The following is a 26500-nucleotide window of genomic DNA, read 5'->3' as shown; positions in this document are numbered from 1 at the left end:
CTAATATAGTACACTAATATAGTACACTACAGTACAGTACACTAATACAGTACACTACAGTACAGTACACTAATATAGTACACTACAGTACAGTACACTAATATAGTACACTACAGTACAGTACACTAATATAGTACACTACAGTACAGTACACTAATATAGTACACTACAGTACAGTACACTAATATAGTACACTACAGTACAGTACACGAATATAGTGCACTACAGTACAGTACACTAATATAGTACACTACAGTACAGTACACTAATATAGTGCACTACAGTACAGTACACTAATATAGTACACTACAGTACAGTACACGAATATAGTATACTAATATAGTACACTACAGTACAGTACACTAATATAGTACACTAATATAGTGCACTACAGTACAGTACACGAATATAGTATACTAATATAGTACACTACAGTACAGTACACTAATATAGTATACTAATATAGTACACTACAGTACAGTACACTAATATAGTATACTAATATAGTACACTACAGTACACTTATATAGTGCACTACAGTACAGTACACTTATATAGTACACTAATATAGTACACTACAGTACAGTAATATAGTATACTACAGTACAGTACACTTATATAGTACACTACAGTACAGTAATATAGTACAGTACAGTAACACAGTAGAGTAGAGTGTAGTACAGCAGCATTACTGTAACTCAGTTACTCCATCACCATCAATCAGTTTGTGCAATAAAATAAAACTCATCACAGTAATTGATTATCGCACCTCAGACAGTACACTCAGTGTGTTATAGAATAAACTCTGATATCAATATAATGTCCTCATATCATCATCTCTCTCAGTCCTGGATCACTGGAACTGAAAACAGTCGCTCTAAACCTTCTACCTATCAGACCATGCTCCAGGATTCACTCTTACCTTCAGCTCAGTGTGTTCTGTGTGTCCTGTGTGAGAGGAACCTCCTTACTCCTCTCCATCTTTATATCCTCTGTCTGATGGCACTCCTGTCCCTGCAGTGATTTGTGGTTTGGCAAACAGAGGTACAGTAAAGTGTAGAGCTCCAGGATCTGCCACCCTGACCAATGGACAGTTCTCCATTCCTACAGTTTTTTATTATAAAACTGTGCTGATTTATAGAACTGAAACCTGTGGAACTCACACTCAGCAGCTCCAGGACGATGATTTATCAGAAACCTGAAAATCCCACATCACAGACAGGCAAACTGTTAGAAGTGTTTTCTTACAACTTTTACACATTACTAACTGTAGCATGAATTTATTAGCATGTTTATGGCCGGCGTGCTACTACACAATTTACAGGAATGAGCTGATACACAACACTACAGAAAAACACACAAACAAAACAAACCACACACCATCAATCATCATCATCATCATCTTTAATTTCTCATGAATTAATGATGAACATTCACACTACAGATATCTCCATTAGTGAGTGTACCTCACTGTAGAGAGAGTGAGTTAGTGTGTTTACACTCCTGCTGGTGTTGTTTTTATTTGTACCTGCACACACACACACATGCCTATTTCCCAAATTATATTAACGATCTCATCATTTAAACCTTTGTGAAATAAAAAAACTACAATATTAAATATAAAATGAATATATACCTGGCCGGACCTGAGACACTCGTCTGTACTGAGCTAGAGAAGAGAGAGGTACAGGTGTGTATTCAGTGTGTGGTGCAGCTCCATGTTTACACTGATGATGATTTAGAGCTGAGTGGAGATCCGCACTTCTGCTTCACATTGATTTATAATAACTTTAAATAGTCAGAGTTCCACTTCAACACGGAGACAGTGTGAGAGATTAAACACATTCATTTAACATGTATAATGAAGTACAGCAGCAAAATAAACTGCAGGGTTCTGTGTTCTTCTAACAACCTTAAACATCTGAGGAACCGGCGTCAGAAAAGACTCCTAGGAGAAGGTTCTGGAAGCTAGGAATCACAATGTGTGTGTATGTGTGTACACTTATATTGTCAAACGTTTTGGGACACCCCTCCAAATCATTGAATTCAGGTGTTCCAATCACTTCCATGGCCACAGTTGTATAAAATCCAGCACCTAGGCAGACTGCTTCCACACACATCTGTGAAAGAATGGGTCTCTCTCAGGAGATCAGTGAATTCAAGTGTGGTACCGCGATAGGCTGCCACCTGTGCAATAAGTGAAATTTCCTCACTACTAAATATTCCATGATCAACAATTAGTGGTAACATAACAAAGTGGAAGCAATTGGGAACAACAGCAACTCAGTCCATGAAGTGGTAGTCCATGTAAAATCACAGATCGGGGTCGGCGCACGCTGAGGAGCACAGTGCGCAGACGTCGCCGACTTTCTGCAGAGTCAATGGCTACAGACCTCCAAACTTCATGTGACCTTCAGATTAGCTCAAGATCAGTGTGTAGAGAGCTTCATGGAACGGGTTTTCATGGCCAAGGAGCTGCATCCGAGCCTTACATCACCAAGTGCAATGCAAAGCGTCGGATGCAGTGGTGTAAAGCTGACCGCCACTGGACTCTAGAGCAGTGGAGACGTTCTCTGGAGTGACCAATCACGCTTCTCTGTCTGGCAATCTGATGGCAGGTCTGGGTTTGGAGGTTGTCAGAAGAACGGTACTTACCTGACCACAGTGTGCCAAGTGTCCAGTTTGGTGGGGGGGGGGGGTATGGTGTGGTGTTGTTTTTCAGGGGTTGGGCTCGGCCCCTTAGTTCCAGTGAAAGGAACTCTTAATGCTTCAGCTTCATACCAAGACATTTTGGACAATTTCATGCTCTTTGTGGGAACAGTTTGGGGATGACCCCTTCCTGTTCCAACATGACTGTACACCAGTGACCAAAGCAAGGTCCATAAAGACATGGATGAGTGAGTTTGGTGTGGATGAACTTGACTGGCCTGCACAGAGTCCTGACCTCAACACCTTTGGGATGAATTAGAGTGGAGACTGTGAGCCAGACCTTCTCGTCCATCATCAGTGCCTGACCTCACAAATGTGCTTCTAGAGGAACGGTCAAAAATTCCCATAAACACACTCCTAAACCTTGTGGAAAGCCTTCCCAGAAGAGTTGAAGCTGTTATAGCTGTAAAGGGGCGGGACAACTCCATATTACATTCATGTGGAGGTAAAGACAGATGTCCCAAAACTTTTGGCAATATAGTGTATGTGTGAGTGTGTGTGAACACAGACAGTTCTATGAATGTGAGAGGTTAAACACTGCAGTGTGTGATGAGGGTGTGTGTGTGTGTGTGTGTGTGCTAAGGGTGAAGCTGCTGCTCAGACTTCTGCTTTTAAGATAATAAACTGCAGAATGAGGAAATTATAAATCATATCAATCTTAACTCTCACACACCATCAACTTCCTTTAACACTGAGCAGGTGTGTGTGTGTGTGTGTGTGCATTTAGTTTTTATTTTAAAAAGAAATATAATGTATTTTATAGAAATATAATGTCCAGAGTTTAAGTCCAGCAGTCGGATGGCATCTGCGTGCCAGGAGTGGACGAAGGGCTGGTCTCCGGGTGGGCGGGGCCTCCTCTCTCCCCTGTCAATCACAGAGACACTAGCCACTCACTCGTGTCTGTGGGCTCACGTCGAGAGACACGGGTTGACCACACGTCCCTCTGAGTGGCCTGCCTGAGCAGGGGGAAGAAACTGAGACGTGGGGGGGGTGGGGGGGCTGTAGCTGCACAGTGTGGTTACTGCCACCAGGGGTCAGTGTGAGAGTGTGTGTTAGGGTTGGAGTGTGAGTATGCACCTTTCTGTGTCCATTAAGTGTGTGTTTGTGTGGTTTTGTGTGGGTTAGAGTGTGAGTATGTGTGTGTGTGTGAGTCTTTACTTCTCTCCTTCTGTCCTCTTTTATCACACTCACTCACTCTGTGTAGGTTAATGAGAGAAAAATTCACACAGTATACACACAAACACACACACACTAAATATTGTAACAAACACACATACACACTAAATATTGTAACAAACACACACACACACACTAAATATTGTAACAAACACACACACACACTAAATATTGTAACAAACAAACACACACACACTAAATATTGTAACAAACACACACACACACTAAATATTGTAACAAACACACACACACACACACTAAATATTGTAACAAACACACACACACACTAAATATTGTAACAAACACACACACACACACACACTAAATATTGTAACAAACACACACACACACACTAAATATTGTAACAAACACACACACACACATACTAAATATTGTAACAAACACACACACACACACACACTAAATATTGTAACAAACACACACACACACATACTAAATATTGTAACAAACACACACACACACACACACACACTAAATATTGTAACAAACACACACACACACACACTAAATATTGTAACAAACACACACACACACACACTAAATATTGTAACAAACACACACACACACACACTAAATATTGTAACAAACACACACACACAATAAATATTGTAACAAACACACACACACACTAAATATTGTAACAAACACACACACACACACACACACACACTAAATATTGTAACAAACACACACACACACACACACACTAAATATTGTAACAAACACACACACACACACACTAAATATTGTAACAAACACACACACACACTAAATATTGTAACAAACACACACACACACTAAATATTGTAACAAACACACACACACACACACACTAAATATTGTAACAAACACACACACACACACACACTAAATATTGTAACAAACACACACACACACTAAATATTGTAACAAACACACACACACACACACACACTAAATATTGTAACAAACACACACACACACACACACACTAAATATTGTAACAAACACACACACACACATACATACACTGAAAATCGTAACAAATACACACACACACACACACTAAATATTGTAACAAACACACACACACACAAACACACAAACACATACATACACTGAATATCGAAACAAACACTCTCACACACACACACACACAGATGCAGTGTTATCAGACTGTAATGTTAGAGTAGAATAATATCTAATTTATTAGAATAAATTAATAGAATAATATCTAATATCTAATAGAATAATATCTAATATCTAATAATTTCATTTTCATTTCATGTTTCATTTCATTTTCATTTCATTTCATATCTCATCTCCAGTTCACCAGGAAGTGAAACTTTATGAACACACACACACACATTGATCACTGCTTTGTTTAATAAATTAGTGTGTTTTTATCAGTACATTTCCATTTTTTCTGTCATTATTATACATACAATTTTTAAAATTTGTTAATTGTTTTTTATTGAGTCAGTTTAAATGTTAACTATTATTTCTGCTTTTTAGTAAAAAAAAAAAAAACTAAACTGTTGTTGGTAATAAAGATAAAAAGACAGAACGAATCATTATTTAATGATAATAGGAATAAGAATTTTTCTATTATAATAAAAAGTAATATCAATTACAGCTGAGTGAAATTATATTTAATAAACACAATAAACACAATTTTATTTTAGTGTGTTACGATATTCAGTGTATGTATGTGTGTGTGTGTGTGTGTGTGTTACGATATTCAGTGTATGTATGAGTGTGTGTGTGTGTTACGATATTCAGTGTATGTATGAGTGTGTGTGTGTGTTACGATATTCAGTGTATGTATGAGTGTGTGTATGTGTTACGATATTCAGTGTATGTATGTGTGTGTGTGTGTGTGTGTGTTACGATATTCAGTGTATGTATGTGTGTGTGTGTGTGTTACGATATTCAGTGTATGTATGAGTGTGTGTGTGTGTTACGATATTCAGTGTATGTATGTGTGTGTGTGTGTGTGTGTGTTACGATATTCAGTGTATGTATGAGTGTGTGTGTGTGTTTGTTACGATATTCAGTGTATGTATGTGTGTGTGTGTGTTTGTTACGATATTCAGTGTATGTATGAGTGTGTGTGTGTGTTACGATATTCAGTGTATGTATGTGTGTGTGTGTGTTACGATATTCAGTGTATGTATGTGTGTGTGTGTGTTTGTTACGATATTCAGTGTATGTATGAGTGTGTGTGTGTGTTACGATATTCAGTGTATGTATGTGTGTGTGTGTGTGTTACGATATTCAGTGTATGTATGAGTGTGTGTGTGTGTTACGATATTCAGTGTATGTATGAGTGTGTGTGTGTGTGTTACGATATTCAGTGTATGTATGTGTGTGTGTGTGTTACGATATTCAGTGTATGTATGTGTGTGTGTGTGTTTGTTACGATATTCAGTGTATGTATGAGTGTGTGTGTGTGTGTGTTACGATATTCAGTGTATGTATGAGTGTGTGTGTGTGTTACGATATTCAGTGTATGTATGTGTGTGTGTGTGTTTGTTACGATATTCAGTGTATGTATGAGTGTGTGTGTGTGTTACGATATTCAGTGTATGTATGAGTGTGTGTGTGTGTTACGATATTCAGTGTATGTATGAGTGTGTGTGTGTGTTACGATATTCAGTGTATGTATGAGTGTGTGTGTGTGTTACGATATTCAGTGTATGTATGTGTGTGTGTGTGTGTGTTACGATATTCAGTGTATGTATGAGTGTGTGTGTGTGTTACGATATTCAGTGTATGTATGAGTGTGTGTGTGTGTGTGTTACGATATTCAGTGTATGTATGTGTGTGTGTGTGTTACGATATTCAGTGTATGTATGTGTGTGTGTGTGTTTGTTACGATATTCAGTGTATGTATGAGTGTGTGTGTGTGTTACGATATTCAGTGTATGTATGTGTGTGTGTGTGTTACGATATTCAGTGTATGTATGTGTGTGTGTGTGTGTTACGATATTCAGTGTATGTATGTGTGTGTGTGTGTTACGATATTCAGTGTATGTATGTGTGTGTGTGTGTGTGTTACGATATTCAGTGTATGTATGTGTGTGTGTGTGTGTTACGATATTCAGTGTATGTATGAGTGTGTGTGTGTGTTACGATATTCAGTGTATGTATGAGTGTGTGTGTGTGTTACGATATTCAGTGTATGTATGAGTGTGTGTGTGTGTTACGATATTCAGTGTATGTATGAGTGTGTGTGTGTGTGTGTTACGATATTCAGTGTATGTATGAGTGTGTGTGTGTTACGATATTCAGTGTATGTATGAGTGTGTGTGTGTGTTTGTTACGATATTCAGTGTATGTATGAGTGTGTGTGTGTGTTACGATATTCAGTGTATGTATGTGTGTGTGTGTGTGTGTTACGATATTCAGTGTATGTATGTGTGTGTGTGTGTGTGTGTTACGATATTCAGTGTATGTATGAGTGTGTGTGTGTGTTTGTTACGATATTCAGTGTATGTATGAGTGTGTGTGTGTGTTACGATATTCAGTGTATGTATGTGTGTGTGTGTGTGTGTTACGATATTCAGTGTATGTATGTGTGTGTGTGTGTGTTTGTTACGATATTCAGTGTATGTATGAGTGTGTGTGTGTGTTACGATATTCAGTGTATGTATGAGTGTGTGTGTGTGTTTGTTACGATATTCAGTGTATGTATGTGTGTGTGTGTGTGTGTTACGATATTCAGTGTATGTATGAGTGTGTGTGTGTGTTTGTTACGATATTCAGTGTATGTATGTGTGTGTGTGAGTGTTACGATATTCAGTGTATGTATGTGTGTGTGTGTGTTACGATATTCAGTGTATGTATGTGTGTGTGTGTGTGTTACGATATTCAGTGTATGTATGAGTGTGTGTGTGTGTTACGATATTCAGTGTATGTATGTGTGTGTGTGTGTGTTACGATATTCAGTGTATGTATGTGTGTGTGTGTGTGTTACGATATTCAGTGTATGTATGAGTGTGTGTGTGTGTTACGATATTCAGTGTATGTATGTGTGTGTGTGTGTATGTGTTACGATATTCAGTGTATGTATGTATGAGTGTGTGTATGTGTTACGATATTCAGTGTATGTATGTGTGTGTGTGTGTGTTACGATATTCAGTGTATGTATGTGTGTGTGTGTGTGTTACGATATTCAGTGTATGTATGTGTGTGTGTGTGTTACGATATTCAGTGTATGTATGTGTGTGTGTGTGTGTTACGATATTCAGTGTATGTATGTGTGTGTGTGTGTGTTACGATATTCAGTGTATGTATGTGTGTGTGTGTGTGTTACGATATTCAGTGTATGTATGTGTGTGTGTGTGTGTTACGATATTCAGTGTATGTATGAGTGTGTGTGTTACGATATTCAGTGTATGTATGTGTGTGTGTGTGTGTTACGATATTCAGTGTATGTATGTGTGTGTGTGTGTGTTACGATATTCAGTGTATGTATGAGTGTGTGTATGTGTTACGATATTCAGTGTATGTATGTGTGTGTGTGTGTGTGTGTTACGATATTCAGTGTATGTATGAGTGTGTGTGTGTGTTACGATATTCAGTGTATGTATGAGTGTGTGTGTGTGTTTGTTACGATATTCAGTGTATGTATGAGTGTGTGTGTGTGTTTGTTACGATATTCAGTGTATGTATGAGTGTGTGTGTGTTACGATATTCAGTGTATGTATGTGTGTGTGTATTTGTTACGATATTCAGTGTATGTATGTGTGTGTGTGTGTTTGTTACGATATTCAGTGTATGTATGAGTGTGTGTGTGTGTTTGTTACGATATTCAGTGTATGTATGTGTGTGTGTGTGTTACGATATTCAGTGTATGTATGAGTGTGTGTGTGTGTTACGATATTCAGTGTATGTATGAGTGTGTGTGTGTGTTACGATATTCAGTGTATGTATGAGTGTGTGTGTGTGTTACGATATTCAGTGTATATATGTGTGTGTGTTACGATATTCAGTGTATGTATGAGTGTGTGTGTGTGTTACGATATTCAGTGTATGTATGTGTGTCTGTGTGTTTGTTACGATATTCAGTGTATGTATGAGTGTGTGTGTGTGTTACGATATTCAGTGTATATATGTGTGTGTGTGTGTGTTACGATATTCAGTGTATGTATGAGTGTGTGTGTGTGTTACGATATTCAGTGTATATATGTGTGTGTGTGTGTTACGATATTCAGTGTATGTATGTGTGTGTGTATGTGTTACGATATTCAGTGTAAGTATGTGTGTGTGTGTGTTTGTTACGATATTCAGTGTATGTATGTGTGTGTGTGTGTGTTACGATATTCAGTGTATGTATGAGTGTGTGTGTGTGTTTGTTACGATATTCAGTGTATGTATGTGTGTGTGTGTGTGTTACGATATTCAGTGTATGTATGTGTGTGTGTATGTGTTACGATATTCAGTGTATGTATGTGTGTGTGTGTGTTTGTTACGATATTCAGTGTATGAGTGTGTGTGTGTGTTACGATATTCAGTGTATGTATGAGTGTGTGTGTGTGTTACGATATTCAGTGTATATATGTGTGTGTGTGTGTGTTACGATATTCAGTGTATGTATGAGTGTGTGTGTGTGTTACGATATTCAGTGTATGTATGTGTGTGTGTGTGTGTTACGATATTCAGTGTATGTATGAGTGTGTGTGTGTGTTACGATATTCAGTGTATGTATGTGTGTGTGTGTGTGTTACGATATTCAGTGTATGTATGAGTGTGTGTGTTACGATATTCAGTGTATGTATGTGTGTGTGTGTGTGTTACGATATTCAGTGTATGTATGTGTGTGTGTGTGTGTTACGATATTCAGTGTATGTATGAGTGTGTGTATGTGTTACGATATTCAGTGTATGTATGAGTGTGTGTGTGTGTTTGTTACGATATTCAGTGTATGTATGAGTGTGTGTATGTGTTACGATATTCAGTGTATGTATGTATGTGTGTGTGTGTTTGTTACGATATTCAGTGTATGTATGAGTGTGTGTGTGTGTTTGTTACGATATTCAGTGTATGTATGAGTGTGTGTGTGTTACGATATTCAGTGTATGTATGTGTGTGTGTATTTGTTACGATATTCAGTGTATGTATGTGTGTGTGTGTGTTTGTTACGATATTCAGTGTATGTATGAGTGTGTGTGTGTGTTTGTTACGATATTCAGTGTATGTATGTGTGTGTGTGTGTTACGATATTCAGTGTATGTATGAGTGTGTGTGTGTGTTACGATATTCAGTGTATGTATGAGTGTGTGTGTGTGTTACGATATTCAGTGTATGTATGAGTGTGTGTGTGTGTTACGATATTCAGTGTATATATGTGTGTGTGTTACGATATTCAGTGTATGTATGAGTGTGTGTGTGTGTTACGATATTCAGTGTATGTATGTGTGTCTGTGTGTTTGTTACGATATTCAGTGTATGTATGAGTGTGTGTGTGTGTTACGATATTCAGTGTATATATGTGTGTGTGTGTGTGTTACGATATTCAGTGTATGTATGAGTGTGTGTGTGTGTTACGATATTCAGTGTATATATGTGTGTGTGTGTGTTACGATATTCAGTGTATGTATGTGTGTGTGTATGTGTTACGATATTCAGTGTAAGTATGTGTGTGTGTGTGTTTGTTACGATATTCAGTGTATGTATGTGTGTGTGTGTGTGTTACGATATTCAGTGTATGTATGAGTGTGTGTGTGTGTTTGTTACGATATTCAGTGTATGTATGTGTGTGTGTGTGTGTTACGATATTCAGTGTATGTATGTGTGTGTGTATGTGTTACGATATTCAGTGTATGTATGTGTGTGTGTGTGTTTGTTACGATATTCAGTGTATGAGTGTGTGTGTGTGTTACGATATTCAGTGTATGTATGAGTGTGTGTGTGTGTTACGATATTCAGTGTATATATGTGTGTGTGTGTGTGTTACGATATTCAGTGTATGTATGAGTGTGTGTGTGTGTTACGATATTCAGTGTATGTATGTGTGTGTGTGTGTGTTACGATATTCAGTGTATGTATGAGTGTGTGTGTGTGTTACGATATTCAGTGTATATATGTGTGTGTGTGTGTGTTACGATATTCAGTGTATGTATGTGTGTGTGTATGTGTTACGATATTCAGTGTAAGTATGTGTGTGTGTGTGTTTGTTACGATATTCAGTGTATGTATGTGTGTGTGTGTTTGTTACGATATTCAGTGTATGTATGAGTGTGTGTATGTGTTACGATATTCAGTGTATGTGTGTGTGTGTGTGTGTGTGTGTTACGATATTCAGTGTATGTATGTGTGTGTGTGTGTGTTACGATATTCAGTGTATGTATGTGTGTGTGTGTGTGTTACGATATTCAGTGTATGTATGAGTGTGTGTGTGTTTGTTACGATATTCAGTGTATGTATGAGTGTGTGTATGTGTTACGATATTCAGTGTATGTATGTGTGTGTGTGTGTTTGTTACGATATTCAGTGTATGTATGAGTGTGTGTGTGTGTGTGTGTGTTACGATATTCAGTGGATGTATGTGTGTGTGTGTGTTACGATATTCAGTGTATGTATGTGTGTGTGTGTGTTACGATATTCAGTGTATGTATGTGTGTGTGTGTGTGTTACGATATTCAGTGTATGTATGTGTGTGTGTGTTTGTTACGATATTCAGTGTATGTATGTGTGTGTGTGTTTGTTACGATATTCAGTGTATGTATGTGTGTGTGTGTGTGTGTGTGTGTGTCTTACGATATTCAGTGTATGTATGAGTGTGTGTGTGTGTTTGTTACGATATTCAGTGTATGTGTGTGTGTGTGTGTGTGTTACGATATTCAGTGTATGTATGAGTGTGTGTGTGTTACGATATTCAGTGTATGTATGAGTGTGTGTATGTGTTACGATATTCAGTGTATGTATGTGTGTGTGTGTGTGTGTTACGATATTCAGTGTATGTATGTGTGTGTGTGTGTGTTACGATATTCAGTGTATGTATGAGTGTGTGTGTGTTACGATATTCAGTGTATGTATGAGTGTGTGTGTGTGTTTGTTACGATATTCAGTGTATGTATGAGTGTGTGTGTGTGTTTGTTACGATATTCAGTGTATGTATGAGTGTGTGTGTGTGTTACGATATTCAGTGTATGTATGAGTGTGTGTGTGTTTGTTACGATATTCAGTGTATGTATGAGTGTGTGTGTGTGTTACGATATTCAGTGTATGTATGAGTGTGTGTGTGTGTTTGTTACGATATTCAGTGTATGTATGTATGTGTGTGTGTGTTACGATATTCAGTGTATGTATGAGTGTGTGTGTGTGTTACGATATTCAGTGTATGTATGTGTGTGTGTGTGTGTTACGATATTCAGTGTATGTATGAGTGTGTGTGTGTGTTTGTTACGATATTCAGTGTATGTATGTGTGTGTGTGTTACGATATTCAGTGTATGTATGTGTGTGTGTGTGTGTTACGATATTCAGTGTATGTATGTGTGTGTGTGTGTGTGTTACGATATTCAGTGTATGTATGTGTGTGTGTGTGTTTGTTACGATATTCAGTGTATGTATGAGTGTGTGTGTGTGTGTTACGATATTCAGTGTATGTATGAGTGTGTGTGTGTGTTTGTTACGATATTCAGTGTATGTATGTGTGTGTGTGTGTGTGTGTTACGATATTCAGTGTATGTATGAGTGTGTGTGTGTGTTTGTTACGATATTCAGTGTATGTATGAGTGTGTGTGTGTGTTACGATATTCAGTGTATGTATGTGTGTGTGTGTGTTACGATATTCAGTGTATGTATGAGTGTGTGTGTGTGTTACGATATTCAGTGTATGTATGTGTGTGTGTGTGTTACGATATTCAGTGTATGTATGAGTGTGTGTGTGTGTTACGATATTCAGTGTATGTATGTGTGTGTGTGTGTGTTACGATATTCAGTGTATGTATGTGTGTGTGTGTGTTACGATATTCAGTGTATGTATGTGTGTGTGTGTGTGTTACGATATTCAGTGTATGTATGTGTGTGTGTGTGTGTTACGATATTCAGTGTATGTATGTGTGTGTGTGTGTGTTACGATATTCAGTGTATGTATGAGTGTGTGTGTGTGTTACGATATTCAGTGTATGTATGTGTGTGTGTGTGTGTTACGATATTCAGTGTATGTATGAGTGTGTGTGTGTGTGTGTTACGATATTCAGTGTATGTATGAGTGTGTGTGTGTTTGTTACGATATTCAGTGTATGTATGAGTGTGTGTGTGTGTTACGATATTCAGTGTATGTATGAGTGTGTGTGTGTGTTTGTTACGATATTCAGTGTATGTATGAGTGTGTGTTACGATATTCAGTGTATGTATGAGTGTGTGTGTGTGTTTGTTACGATATTCAGTGTATGTATGTGTGTGTGTGTTACGATATTCAGTGTATGTATGAGTGTGTGTGTGTTACGATATTCAGTGTATGTATGTGTGTGTGTGTGTTACGATATTCAGTGTATGTATGAGTGTGTGTGTGTGTTTGTTACGATATTCAGTGTATGTATGTGTGTGTGTGTGTGTGTTACGATATTCAGTGTATGTATGAGTGTGTGTATGTGTTACGATATTCAGTGTATGTATGAGTGTGTGTGTGTGTTACGATATTCAGTGTATGTATGAGTGTGTGTGTGTGTTACGATATTCAGTGTATGTATGAGTGTGTGTATGTGTTACGATATTCAGTGTATGTATGTGTGTGTGTGTGTGTTACGATATTCAGTGTATGTATGTGTGTGTGTGTGTGTTACGATATTCAGTGTATGTATGAGTGTGTGTATGTGTTACGATATTCAGTGTATGTATGAGTGTGTGTGTGTGTTACGATATTCAGTGTATGTATGAGTGTGTGTGTGTGTTTGTTACGATATTCAGTGTATGTATGTGTGTGTGTGTGTGTTACGATATTCAGTGTATGTATGAGTGTGTGTGTGTGTGTGTTACGATATTCATTGTATGTATGAGTGTGTGTGTGTTACGATATTCAGTGTATGTATGTGTGTGTGTGTGTGTTACGATATTCAGTGTATGTATGAGTGTGTGTGTGTGTTACAATATTCAGTGTATGTATGAGTGTGTGTGTGTTTGTTACGATATTCAGTGTATGTATGTGTGTGTGTATGTGTTACGATATTCAGTGTATGTATGAGTGTGTGTGTGTGTTTGTTACGATATTCAGTGTATGTATGAGTGTGTGTGTGTGTTACGATATTCAGTGTATGTATGAGTGTGTGTGTGTTACGATATTCAGTGTATGTATGTGTGTGTGTGTGTGTTACGATATTCAGTGTATGTATGAGTGTGTGTGTGTGTGTGTTACGATATTCAGTGTATGTATGAGTGTGTGTGTGTGTTACGATATTCAGTGTATGTATGAGTGTGTGTGTGTTACGATATTCAGTGTATGTATGTGTGTGTGTGTGTGTTACGATATTCAGTGTATGTATGAGTGTGTGTGTGTGTTTGTTACGATATTCAGTGTATGTATGAGTGTGTGTGTGTTACGATATTCAGTGTATGTATGTGTGTGTGTGTGTGTGTTACGATATTCAGTGTATGTGTGTGTGTGTGTTACGATATTCAGTGTATGTATGTGTGTGTGTGTGTGTTACGATATTCAGTGTATGTATGAGTGTGTGTGTTTGTTACGATATTCAGTGTATGTATGTGTGTGTGTGTGTGTGTTACGATATTCAGTGTATGTATGTGTGTGTGTGTGTTTGTTACGATATACAGTGTATGTATGTGTGTGTGTGTGTGTGTTACGATATTCAGTGTATGTATGTGTGTGTGTGTGTGTTACGATATTCTCTGTATGTATGTGTGTGTGTGTGTGTTACGATATACAGTGTATGTATGTGTGTGTGTGTGTGTGTGTGTTACGATATTCAGTGTATGTATGTGTGTGTGTGTGTGTTACGATATTCAGTGTATGTATGTGTGTGTGTGTGTGTGTTACGATATTCAGTGCATGTATGAGTGTGTGTGTGTGTTACGATATTCAGTGTATGTATGTGTGTGTGTGTGTGTGTTACGATATTCAGTGTATGTATGTGTGTGTGTGTGTGTTACGATATTCAGTGTATGTATGTGTGTGTGTGTGTTACGATATTCTCTGTATGTATGTGTGTGTGTGTGTTTGTTACGATATTCAGTGTATGTGTGTGTGTGTGTGTGTTACGATATTCAGTGTATGTCTGTGTGTGTGTGTTTGTTACGATATTCAGTGTATGTCTGTGTGTGTGTGTTTGTTACGATATTCAGTGTATGTATGTGTGTGTGTGTGTTTGTTACGATATACAGTGTATGTGTGTGTGTGTGTGTGTGTGTTACGATATTCTCTGTATGTATGTGTGTGTGTGTGTTTGTCACGATATTCAGTGTATGTATGTGTGTGTGTGTGTTTGTTACGATATTCAGTGTATGTATGTGTGTGTGTGTGTTTGTTACGATATACAGTGTATGTATGTGTGTGTGTGTGTGTGTTACGATATTCAGTGTATGTATGAGTGTGTGTGTGTGTGTGTTACGATATTCAGTGTATGTATGAGTGTGTGTGTGTTTGTTACGATATTCAGTGTATTTGTGTGTGTGTGTGTGTTTGTTACGATATTCAGTGTATGTGTGTGTGTGTGTGTGTGTGTTACGATATTCAGTGTATGTGTGTGTGTGTGTGTGTTTGTTACGATATACAGTGTATGTGTGTGTGTGTGTTACGATATTCAGTGTATGTATGAGTGTGTGTGTGTTTGTTACGATATTCAGTGTATTTGTGTGTGTGTGTGTGTTTGTTACGATATTCAGTGTATGTGTGTGTGTGTGTGTGTGTGTTACGATATTCAGTGTATGTGTGTGTGTGTGTGTGTTTGTTACGATATACAGTGTATGTGTGTGTGTGTGTGTGTGTGTTACGATATTCTCTGTATGTATGTGTGTGTGTGTGTGTTTGTCACGATATTCAGTGTATGTATGTGTGTGTGTGTGTTTGTTACGATATTCAGTGTATGTATGTGTGTGTGTGTGTTTGTTACGATATACAGTGTATGTATGTGTGTGTGTGTGTGTGTTACGATATTCAGTGTATGTATGAGTGTGTGTGTGTGTGTGTTACGATATTCAGTGTATGTATGAGTGTGTGTGTGTTTGTTACGATATTCAGTGTATGTATGTGTGTGTGTGTTTGTTACGATATTCAGTGTATGTGTGTGTATGTGTGTTTGTTACGATATTCAGTGTATGTGTGTGTGTGTGTGTGTTTGTTACGATATTCAGTGTATGTGTGTGTGTGTGTGTGTTACGATATTCAGTGTATGTATGTGTGTGTGTGTTTGTTACGATATTCAGTGTATGTGTGTGTATGTGTGTTTGTTACGATATTCAGTGTATGTATGAGTGTGTGTGTGTTTGTTACGATATTCAGTGTATGTGTGTGTGTGTGTTACGATATTCAGTGTATGTGTGTGTATGTGTGTGTGTGTTACGATATTCAGTGTATGAGTGTGAGTGTGTGTTTGTTACGATATTCAGTGTATGTATGAGTGTGTGTGTGTGTTACGATATTCAGTGTATGTATGAGTGTGTGTGTGTTTGTTACGATATTCAGTGTATGTATGAGTGTGTGTGTGTGTTTGTTACGATATTCAGTGTATGTATGAGTGTGTGTGTTTGTTACGATATTCAGTGTATGTATGTGTGTGTGTGTTTGTTACGATATTCAGTGTATGTATGTGTGTGTGTGTTTGTTACGATATTCAGTGTATGAGTGTGTGTGTGTGTTTGTTACGATATTCAGTGTATGTATGTGTGTGTGTGTTTGTTACGATATTCAGTGTATGTATGAGTGTGTGTGTGTGTTTGTTACGATATTCAGTGTATGTATGTGTGTGTGTGTGTGTTACGATATTCAGTGTATGTATTTGTGTGTGTGTTTGGTACGATATTCAGTGTATGTATGAGTGTGGGTGTGTTACGATATTCAGTGTATGTATGTGTGTGTGTGTGTGTTACGATATTCAGTGTATGTATGAGTGTGTGTGTGTTACGATATTCAGTGTATGTATGTGTGTGTGTGTGTGTGTGTTACGATATTCAGTGTATGTATGAGTGTGTGTGTGTGTGTTACGATATTCAGTGTATGTATGAGTGTGTGTGTGTGTGTTACGATATTCAGTGTATGTATGAGTGTGTGTGTGTTTGTTACGATATTCAGTGTATGTGTGTGTGTGTGTTACGATATTCAGTGTATGTGTGTGTGTGTGTGTGTGTGGAACGATATTCAGTGTATGTATGAGTGTGTGTTACGATATTCAGTGTATGTGTGTGTGTGTGTGTTTGGTACGATATTCAGTGTATGTGTGTGTGTGTGTTACGATATTCAGTGTATGTGTGTGTGTGTGTGTTTGGTACGATATTCAGTGTATGTGTGTGTGTGTGTGTGTGTTACGATATTCAGTGTATGTATGAGTGTGTGTGTGTGTGTGTTACGATATTCAGTGTATGTATGAGTGTGTGTGTGTGTTACGATATTCAGTGTATGTATGTGTGTGTGTGTGTGTTACGATATTCAGTGTATGTGTGTGTGTGTGTGTGTTACGATATTCAGTGAATGTGTGTGTGTGTGTTACGATATTCAGTGTATGTATGTGTGTGTGTGTGTGTGTGTGTGTTACGATATTCAGTGTATGTATGAGTGTGTGTGTGTATTTGTTACGATATTCAGTGTATGTATGTGTCTGTGTGTGTGTTACGATATTCAGTGTATGTATGTGTGTGTGTGTGTGTGTGTGTGTGTGTGTTACGATATTCAGTGTATGTATGAGTGTGTGTGTGTATTTGTTACGATATTCAGTGTATGTATGTGTGTGTGTGTGTGTGTGTGTTACGATATTCAGTGTATGTATGAGTGTGTGTGTGTGTGTGTTACGATATTCAGTGTATGTATGAGTGTGTGTGTGTGTGTGTTACGATATTCAGTGTATGTATGTGTGTGTGTTTGTTACGATATTCAGTGTATGTATGTGTGTGTGTGTGTGTGTGTTACGATATTCAGTGTATGTATGTGTGTGTGTTTGTTACGATATTCAGTGTATGTATGTGTGTGTGTGTGTGTTACGATATTCAGTGTATGTATGAGTGTGTGTGTGTGTATGTGTTACGATATTCAGTGTATGTATGTGTGTGTGTGTTTGTTACGATATTCAGTGTATGTGTGTGTGTGTGTGTGTGTGTGTGTGTGTTACGATATTCAGTGTATGTATGTGTGTGTGTGTGTGTTACGATATTCAGTGTATGTATGAGTGTGTGTATGTGTTACGATATTCAGTGTATGTATGAGTGTGTGTATGTGTTACGATATTCAGTGTATGTATGAGTGTGTGTGTGTGTGTTTGTTACGATATTCAGTGTATGTATGTGTGTGTGTGTGTTTGTTACGATATTCAGTGTATGTATGTGTGTGTGTGTGTTACGATATTCAGTGTATGTATGAGTGTGTGTATGTGTTACGATATTCAGTGTATGTATGAGTGTGTGTGTGTGTTACGATATTCAGTGTATGTATGAGTGTGTGTATGTGTTACGATATTCAGTGTATGTATGAGTGTGTGTGTGTGTGTTTGTTACGATATTCAGTGTATGTATGAGTGTGTGTGTGTGTTACGATATTCAGTGTATGTATGAGTGTGTGTGTGTGTGTTTGTTACGATATTCAGTGTATGTATGTGTGTGTGTGTGTTTGTTACGATATTCAGTGTATGTATGTGTGTGTGTGTTTGGTACGATATTCAGTGTATGTATGAGTGTGTGTATGTGTTACGATATTCAGTGTATGTATGAGTGTGTGTGTGTGTGTGTTTGTTACGATATTCAGTGTATGTATGTGTGTGTGTGTGTTTGTTACGATATTCAGTGTATGTATGTGTGTGTGTGTTTGGTACGATATTCAGTGTATGTATGAGTGTGTGTATGTGTTACGATATTCAGTGTATGTATGAGTGTGTGTGTGTGTGTTTGTTACGATATTCAGTGTATGTATGTGTGTGTGTGTGTTTGTTACGATATTCAGTGTATGTATGTGTGTGTGTGTTTGGTACGATATTCAGTGTATGTATGAGTGTGTGTATGTGTTACGATATTCAGTGTATGTATGAGTGTGTGTGTGTGTGTTTGTTACGATATTCAGTGTATGTATGTGTGTGTGTGTGTTTGTTACGATATTCAGTGTATGTATGTGTGTGTGTGTGTTACGATATTCTCTGTATGTATGTATGTATGTGTGTGTGTTTGGTACGATATTCAGTGTATGTATGTGTGTGTGTGTGTGTTACGATATTCAGTCTATGTATGAGTGTGTGTGTTTGTTACGATATTCAGTGTATGTATGAGTGTGTGTGTGTATGTGTTACGATATTCAGTGTATGTATGAGTGTGTGTGTGTATTTGTTACGATATTCAGTGTATGTATGTGTGTGTGTGTGTGTGTTACGATATTCAGTGTATGTATGAGTGTGTGTGTGTGTGTTACGATATTCAGTGTATGTATGAGTGTGTGTGTGTGTTTGTTACGATATTCAGTGTATGTATGTGTGTGTGTGTGTGTGTGTTACGATATTCAGTGTATGTATGTATGTGTGTGTGTTTGTTACGATATTCAGTGTATGTATGTGTGTGTGTGTGTGTTACGATATTCAGTGTATGTATGAGTGTGTGTGTGTGTATGTGTTACGATATTCAGTGTATGTATGTGTGTGTGTGTTTGTTACGATATTCAGTGTATGTGTGTGTGTGTGTGTGTGTTACGATATTCAGTGTATGTATGTGTGTGTGTGTGTGTTACGATATTCAGTGTATGTATGAGTGTGTGTATGTGTTACGATATTCAGTGTATGTATGAGTGTGTGTATGTGTTACGATATTCAGTGTATGTATGAGTGTGTGTGTGTGTGTTTGTTACGATATTCAGTGTATGTATGTGTGTGTGTGTGTTTGTTACGATATTCAGTGTATGTATGTGTGTGTGTGTGTGTTACGATATTCAGTGTATGTATGAGTGTGTGTATGTGTTACGATATTCAGTGTATGTATGAGTGTGTGTGTGTGTTACGATATTCAGTGTATGTATGAGTGTGTGTGTGTGTTTGTTACGATATTCAGTGTATGTATGAGTGTGTGTGTGTGTTACGATATTCAGTGTATGTATGAGTGTTTGTATGTGTTACGATATTCAGTGTATGTATGAGTGTGTGTGTGTGTGTTTGTTACGATATTCAGTGTATGTATGTGTGTGTGTTTGTTACGATATTCAGTGTATGTATGTGTGTGTGTGTGTGTTACGATATTCAGTGTATGTATGAGTGTGTGTATGTGTTACGATATTCAGTGTATGTATGAGTGTGTGTGTGTGTTACGATATTCAGTGTATGTATGAGTGTGTGTGTGTGTTTGTTACGATATTCAGTGTATGTATGAGTGTGTGTATGTGTTACGATATTCAGTGTATGTATGAGTGTGTGTATGTGTTACGATATTCAGTGTATGTATGTGTGTGTGTGTGTTTGTTACGATATTCAGTGTATGTATGTGTGTGTGTGTGTGTTACGATATTCAGTGTATGTATGTGTGTGTGTGTGTTTGTTACGATATTCAGTGTATGTATGAGTCTGTGTATGTGTTACGATATTCAGTGTATGTATGAGTGTGTGTGTGTGTGTTACGATATTCAGTGTATGTATGAGTGTGTGTGTGTGTTACGATATTCAGTGTATGTATGAGTGTGTGTATGTGTTACGATATTCAGTGTATGTATGTGTGTGTGTTACGATATTCAGTGTATGTATGTGTGTGTGTTACGATATTCAGTGTATGTTTGAGTGTGTGTATGTGTTACGATATTCAGTGTATGTATGAGTGTGTGTGTGTGTTACGATATTCAGTGTATGTATGTGTGTGTGTGTTTGTTACGATATTCAGTGTATGTGTGTGTGTGTGTGTGTGTGGTACGATATTCAGTGTATGTTTGAGTGTGTGTATGTGTTACGATATTCAGTGTATGTATGAGTGTGTGTATGTGTTACGATATTCAGTGTATGTTTGAGTGTGTGTATGTGTTACGATATTCAGTGTATGTATGAGTGTGTGTGTGTGTGTTACGATATTCAGTGTATGTGTGTGTGTGTGTTACGATATTCAGTGTATGTATGTGTGTGTGTGTGTTTGTTACGATATTCAGTGTATGTATGAGTGTGTGTGTGTGTTACGATATTCAGTGTATGTATGTGTGTGTGTGTGTTACGATATTCAGTGTATGTATGTGTGTGTGTGTGTGTGTTACGATATTCAGTGTATGTATGTGTGTGTGTGTGTTACGATATTCAGTGTATGTATGTGTGTGTGTGTGTGTGTTACGATATTCAGTGTATGTATGTGTGTGTGTGTGTGTTACGATATTCAGTGTATGTATGAGTGTGTGTGTGTGTTACGATATTCAGTGTATGTATGAGTGTGTGTGTGTGTTACGATATTCAGTGTATGTATGAGTGTGTGTGTGTGTTACGATATTCAGTGTATGTATGAGTGTGTGTGTGTGTGTGTTACGATATTCAGTGTATGTATGAGTGTGTGTGTGTTACGATATTCAGTGTATGTATGAGTGTGTGTGTGTGTTTGTTACGATATTCAGTGTATGTATGAGTGTGTGTGTGTGTTACGATATTCAGTGTATGTATGTGTGTGTGTGTGTGTGTTACGATATTCAGTGTATGTATGTGTGTGTGTGTGTGTGTGTTACGATATTCAGTGTATGTATGAGTGTGTGTGTGTGTTTGTTACGATATTCAGTGTATGTATGAGTGTGTGTGTGTGTTACGATATTCAGTGTATGTATGTGTGTGTGTGTGTGTGTTACGATATTCAGTGTATGTATGTGTGTGTGTGTGTGTTTGTTACGATATTCAGTGTATGTATGAGTGTGTGTGTGTGTTACGATATTCAGTGTATGTATGAGTGTGTGTGTGTGTTTGTTACGATATTCAGTGTATGTATGTGTGTGTGTGTGTGTGTTACGATATTCAGTGTATGTATGAGTGTGTGTGTGTGTTTGTTACGATATTCAGTGTATGTATGTGTGTGTGTGAGTGTTACGATATTCAGTGTATGTATGTGTGTGTGTGTGTTACGATATTCAGTGTATGTATGTGTGTGTGTGTGTGTTACGATATTCAGTGTATGTATGAGTGTGTGTGTGTGTTACGATATTCAGTGTATGTATGTGTGTGTGTGTGTGTTACGATATTCAGTGTATGTATGTGTGTGTGTGTGTGTTACGATATTCAGTGTATGTATGAGTGTGTGTGTGTGTTACGATATTCAGTGTATGTATGTGTGTGTGTGTGTATGTGTTACGATATTCAGTGTATGTATGTATGAGTGTGTGTATGTGTTACGATATTCAGTGTATGTATGTGTGTGTGTGTGTGTTACGATATTCAGTGTATGTATGTGTGTGTGTGTGTTACGATATTCAGTGTATGTATGTGTGTGTGTGTTCACGATATTCAGTGTATGTATGTGTGTGTGTGTGTGTTACGATATTCAGTGTATGTATGTGTGTGTGTGTGTGTTACGATATTCAGTGTATGTATGTGTGTGTGTGTGTGTTACGATATTCAGTGTATGTATGTGTGTGTGTGTGTGTTACGATATTCAGTGTATGTATGAGTGTGTGTGTTACGATATTCAGTGTATGTATGTGTGTGTGTGTGTGTTACGATATTCAGTGTATGTATGTGTGTGTGTGTGTGTTACGATATTCAGTGTATGTATGTGTGTGTGTGTGTGTTACGATATTCAGTGTATGTATGAGTGTGTGTATGTGTTACGATATTCAGTGTATGTATGTGTGTGTGTGTGTGTGTGTTACGATATTCAGTGTATGTATGTATGTATGTGTGTTTGTTACGATATTCAGTGTATGTATGAGTGTGTGTGTGTTTGTTACGATATTCAGTGTATGTATGTATGTATGTGTGTTTGTTACGATATTCAGTGTATGTATGTGTGTGTGTGTGTGTTACGATATTCAGTGTATGTATGAGTGTGTGTGTGTGTGTTACGATATTCAGTGTATGTATGAGTGTGTGTGTGTGTTACGATATTCAGTGTATGTATGTGTGTGTGTGTGTGTGTGTTACGATATTCAGTGTATGTATGAGTGTGTGTGTGTGTTACGATATTCAGTGTATGTATGTGTGTGTGTGTGTGTGTGTTACGATATTCAGTGTATGTATGTATGTATGTGTGTTTGTTACGATATTCAGTGTATGTATGTATGTATGTGTGTTTGTTACGATATTCAGTGTATGTATGTGTGTGTGTGTGATACGATATTCAGTGTATGTATGTGTGTGTGTGTGTGTGTTACGATATTCAGTGTATGTATGTATGTATGTGTGTTTGTTACGATATTCAGTGTATGTATGTATGTATGTATGTGTGTTTGTTACGATATTCAGTGTATGTATGTGTGTGTGTGTGTGTTACGATATTCAGTGTATGTATGAGTGTGTGTGTGTGTGTTACGATATTCAGTGTATGTATGAGTGTGTGTGTGTGTTTGTTACGATATTCAGTGTATGTATGTGTGTGTGTGTGTGTGTGTTACGATATTCAGTGTATGTATGTGTGTGTGTGTGTGTTACGATATTCAGTGTATGTATGAGTGTGTGTGTGTGTATGTGTTACGATATTCAGTGTATGTATGTGTGTGTGTGTGTTTGTTACGATATTCAGTGTATGTGTGTGTGTGTGTGTGTTTGTTACGATATTCAGTGTATGTATGAGTGTGTGTGTGTGTGTTACGATATTCAGTGTATGTATGTGTGTGTGTGTGTGTTACGATATTCAGTGTATGTATGAGTGTGTGTATGTGTTACGATATTCAGTGTATGTATGAGTGTGTGTGTGTGTTACGATATTCAGTGTATGTATGTGTGTGTGTGTGTGTGTGTTACGATATTCAGTGTATGTGTGTGTGTGTGTGTGTGTGTTTGTTACGATATTCAGTGTATGTATGTGTGTGTGTGTGTGTTTGTTACGATATTCAGTGTATGTATGAGTGTGTGTGTGTGTTACGATATTCAGTGTATGTATGTGTGTGTGTGTGTGTTACGATATTCAGTGTATGTATGTGTGTGTGTGTTTGTTACGATATTCAGTGTATGTATGTGTGTGTGTGTGTGTTACGACATTTAGTGTATGTATGAGTGTGTGTGTGTTACGATATTCAGTGTATGTATGTATGTGTGTGTGTGTGTTACGATATTCAGTGTATGTATGTGTGTGTGTGTGTGTTACGATATTCAGTGTATGTATGTGTGTGTGTGTGTTTGTTACGATATTCAGTGTATGTATGTGTGTGTGTGTGTGTTTGTTACGATATTCAGTGTATGTATGTGTGTGTGTGTGTGTGTTACGATATTCAGTGTATGTATGTGTGTGTGTGTGTTTGTTATGATATTCAGTGTATGTATGTGTGTGTGTGTGTGTTTGTTGCGATATTCAGTGTATGTGTGTGTGTGTGTGTGTTTGTTACGATATTCAGTGTATGTATGTGTGTGTGTGTGTGTTTGTTACGATATTCAGTGTATGTATGAGTGTGTGTGTGTGTTACGATATTCAGTGTATGTATGTGTGAGTGTGTGTGTTACGATATTCATTGTATGTATGTGTGTGTGTGTTTGTTACGATATTCAGTGTATGTATGTGTGTGTGTGTGTGTGTTACGATATTCAGTGTATGTATGAGTGTGTGTATATGTTACGATATTCAGTGTATGTATGAGTGTGTGTGTGTTACGATATTCAGTGCATGTATGAGTGTGTGTGTGTGTTACGATATTCAGTGTATGTATGAGTGTGTGTATGTGTTACGATATTCAGTGTATGTATGTGTGTGTGTGTGTTTGTTACGATATTCAGTGTATGTGTGTGTGTGTGTGTGTGTGTGTGTTACGATATTCAGTGTATGTATGTGTGTGTGTGTTTGTTACGATATTCAGTGTATGTATGTGTGTGTGTTTGTTACGATATTCAGTGTATGTATGTGTGTGTGTGTGTGTTACGATATTCAGTGTATGTATGTGTGTGTGTGTTTGTTACGATATTCAGTGTATGTATGTGTGTGTGTTTGTTACGATATTCAGTGTATGTATGTGTGTGTGTGTGTGTTACGATATTCAGTGTATGTATGAGTGTGTGTGTGTTTGTTACGATATTCAGTGTATGTATGTGTGTGTGTGTGTGTGTTTGTTACGATATTCAGTGTATGTATGTGTGTGTGTGTGTTTGTTACGATATTCAGTGTATGTATGTGTGTGTGTGTGTTACGATATTCAGTGTATGTATGAGTGTGTGTGTGTGTTACGATATTCAGTGCATGTATGAGTGTGTGTGTGTGTTACGATATTCAGTGTATGTATGAGTGTGTGTATGTGTTTGTTACGATATTCAGTGTATGTATGAGTGTGTGTATATGTTACGATATTCAGTGTATGTATGAGTGTGTGTGTGTGTTACGATATTCAGTGCATGTATGAGTGTGTGTATGTGTTACGATATTCAGTGTATGTATGTGTGAGTGTGTGTGTTACGATATTCAGTGTATGTATGAGTGTGTGTATGTGTTACGATATTCAGTGTATGTATGAGTGTGTGTGTTTGTTACGATATTCAGTGTATGTATGAGTGTGTGTGTTTGTTACGATATTCAGTGTATGTATGTGTGTGTGTGTTTGTTACGATATTCAGTGTATGTATGAGTGTGTGTGTGTGTTACGATATTCAGTGTATGTATGTGTGTGTGTGTTTGTTACGATATTCAGTGTATGTATGAGTGTGTGTGTGTGTTACGATATTCAGTGTATGTATGTGTGTGTGTGTATGTGTTACGATATTCAGTGTATGTATGTGTGTGTGTGTGTTTGTTACGATATTCAGTGTATGTATGTGTGTGTGTGTGTTTGTTACGATATTCAGTGTATGTATGTGTGTGTGTGTGTTATGATATTCAGTGTATGTATGAGTGTGTGTATGTGTTACGATATTCAGTGTATGTATGAGTGTGTGTGTGTGTTACGATATTCAGTGTATGTATGAGTGTGTGTGTGTGTTTGTTACGATATTCAGTGTATCTATGAGTGTGTGTATGTGTTACGATATTCAGTGTATGTATGAGTGTGTGTGTGTGTTACGATATTCAGTGTGTGTATGAGTGTGTGTATGTGTTACGATATTCAGTGTATGTATGAGTGTGTGTGTGTGTTACGATATTCAGTGTATGTATGTGTGTGTGTGTGTGTTACGATATTCAGTGTATGTATGAGTGTGTGTGTGTGTTACGATATTCAGTGTATGTATGAGTGTGTGTATGTGTTACGATATTCAGTGTATGTATGAGTGTGTGTGTGTGTTACGATATTCAGTGTATGTATGAGTGTGTGTGTGTGTTACGATATTCAGTGTATGTATGAGTGTGTGTGTGTGTTACGATATTCAGTGCATGTATGAGTGTGTGTGTGT

The 26500-nt window shown here is 37.4% G+C and overlaps 1 protein-coding gene across 2 annotated transcripts in view; it reads right to left on the bottom strand.

The window, feature by feature from the left end:
- Positions 1-26500, bottom strand: part of best4 (bestrophin 4) — a 115558-nt gene that overhangs the window by 64495 nt on the left and 24563 nt on the right. For both annotated transcript variants that reach the window (XM_058412874.1, XM_058412878.1), the window contains exon 2: positions 923-1198. The gene's annotated coding sequence lies outside the window, so the exon portion shown is untranslated. The remainder of the gene's footprint in view (positions 1-922; positions 1199-26500) is intronic.

Source organism: Hemibagrus wyckioides, linkage group LG17, assembly GCF_019097595.1.
Source record: "Hemibagrus wyckioides isolate EC202008001 linkage group LG17, SWU_Hwy_1.0, whole genome shotgun sequence".
NCBI classification, from domain to species: domain Eukaryota; kingdom Metazoa; phylum Chordata; class Actinopteri; order Siluriformes; family Bagridae; genus Hemibagrus; species Hemibagrus wyckioides.
Note: the sequence above shows the minus strand (reverse complement) of the source record. Positions and strands in the feature narration are given on the sequence as shown.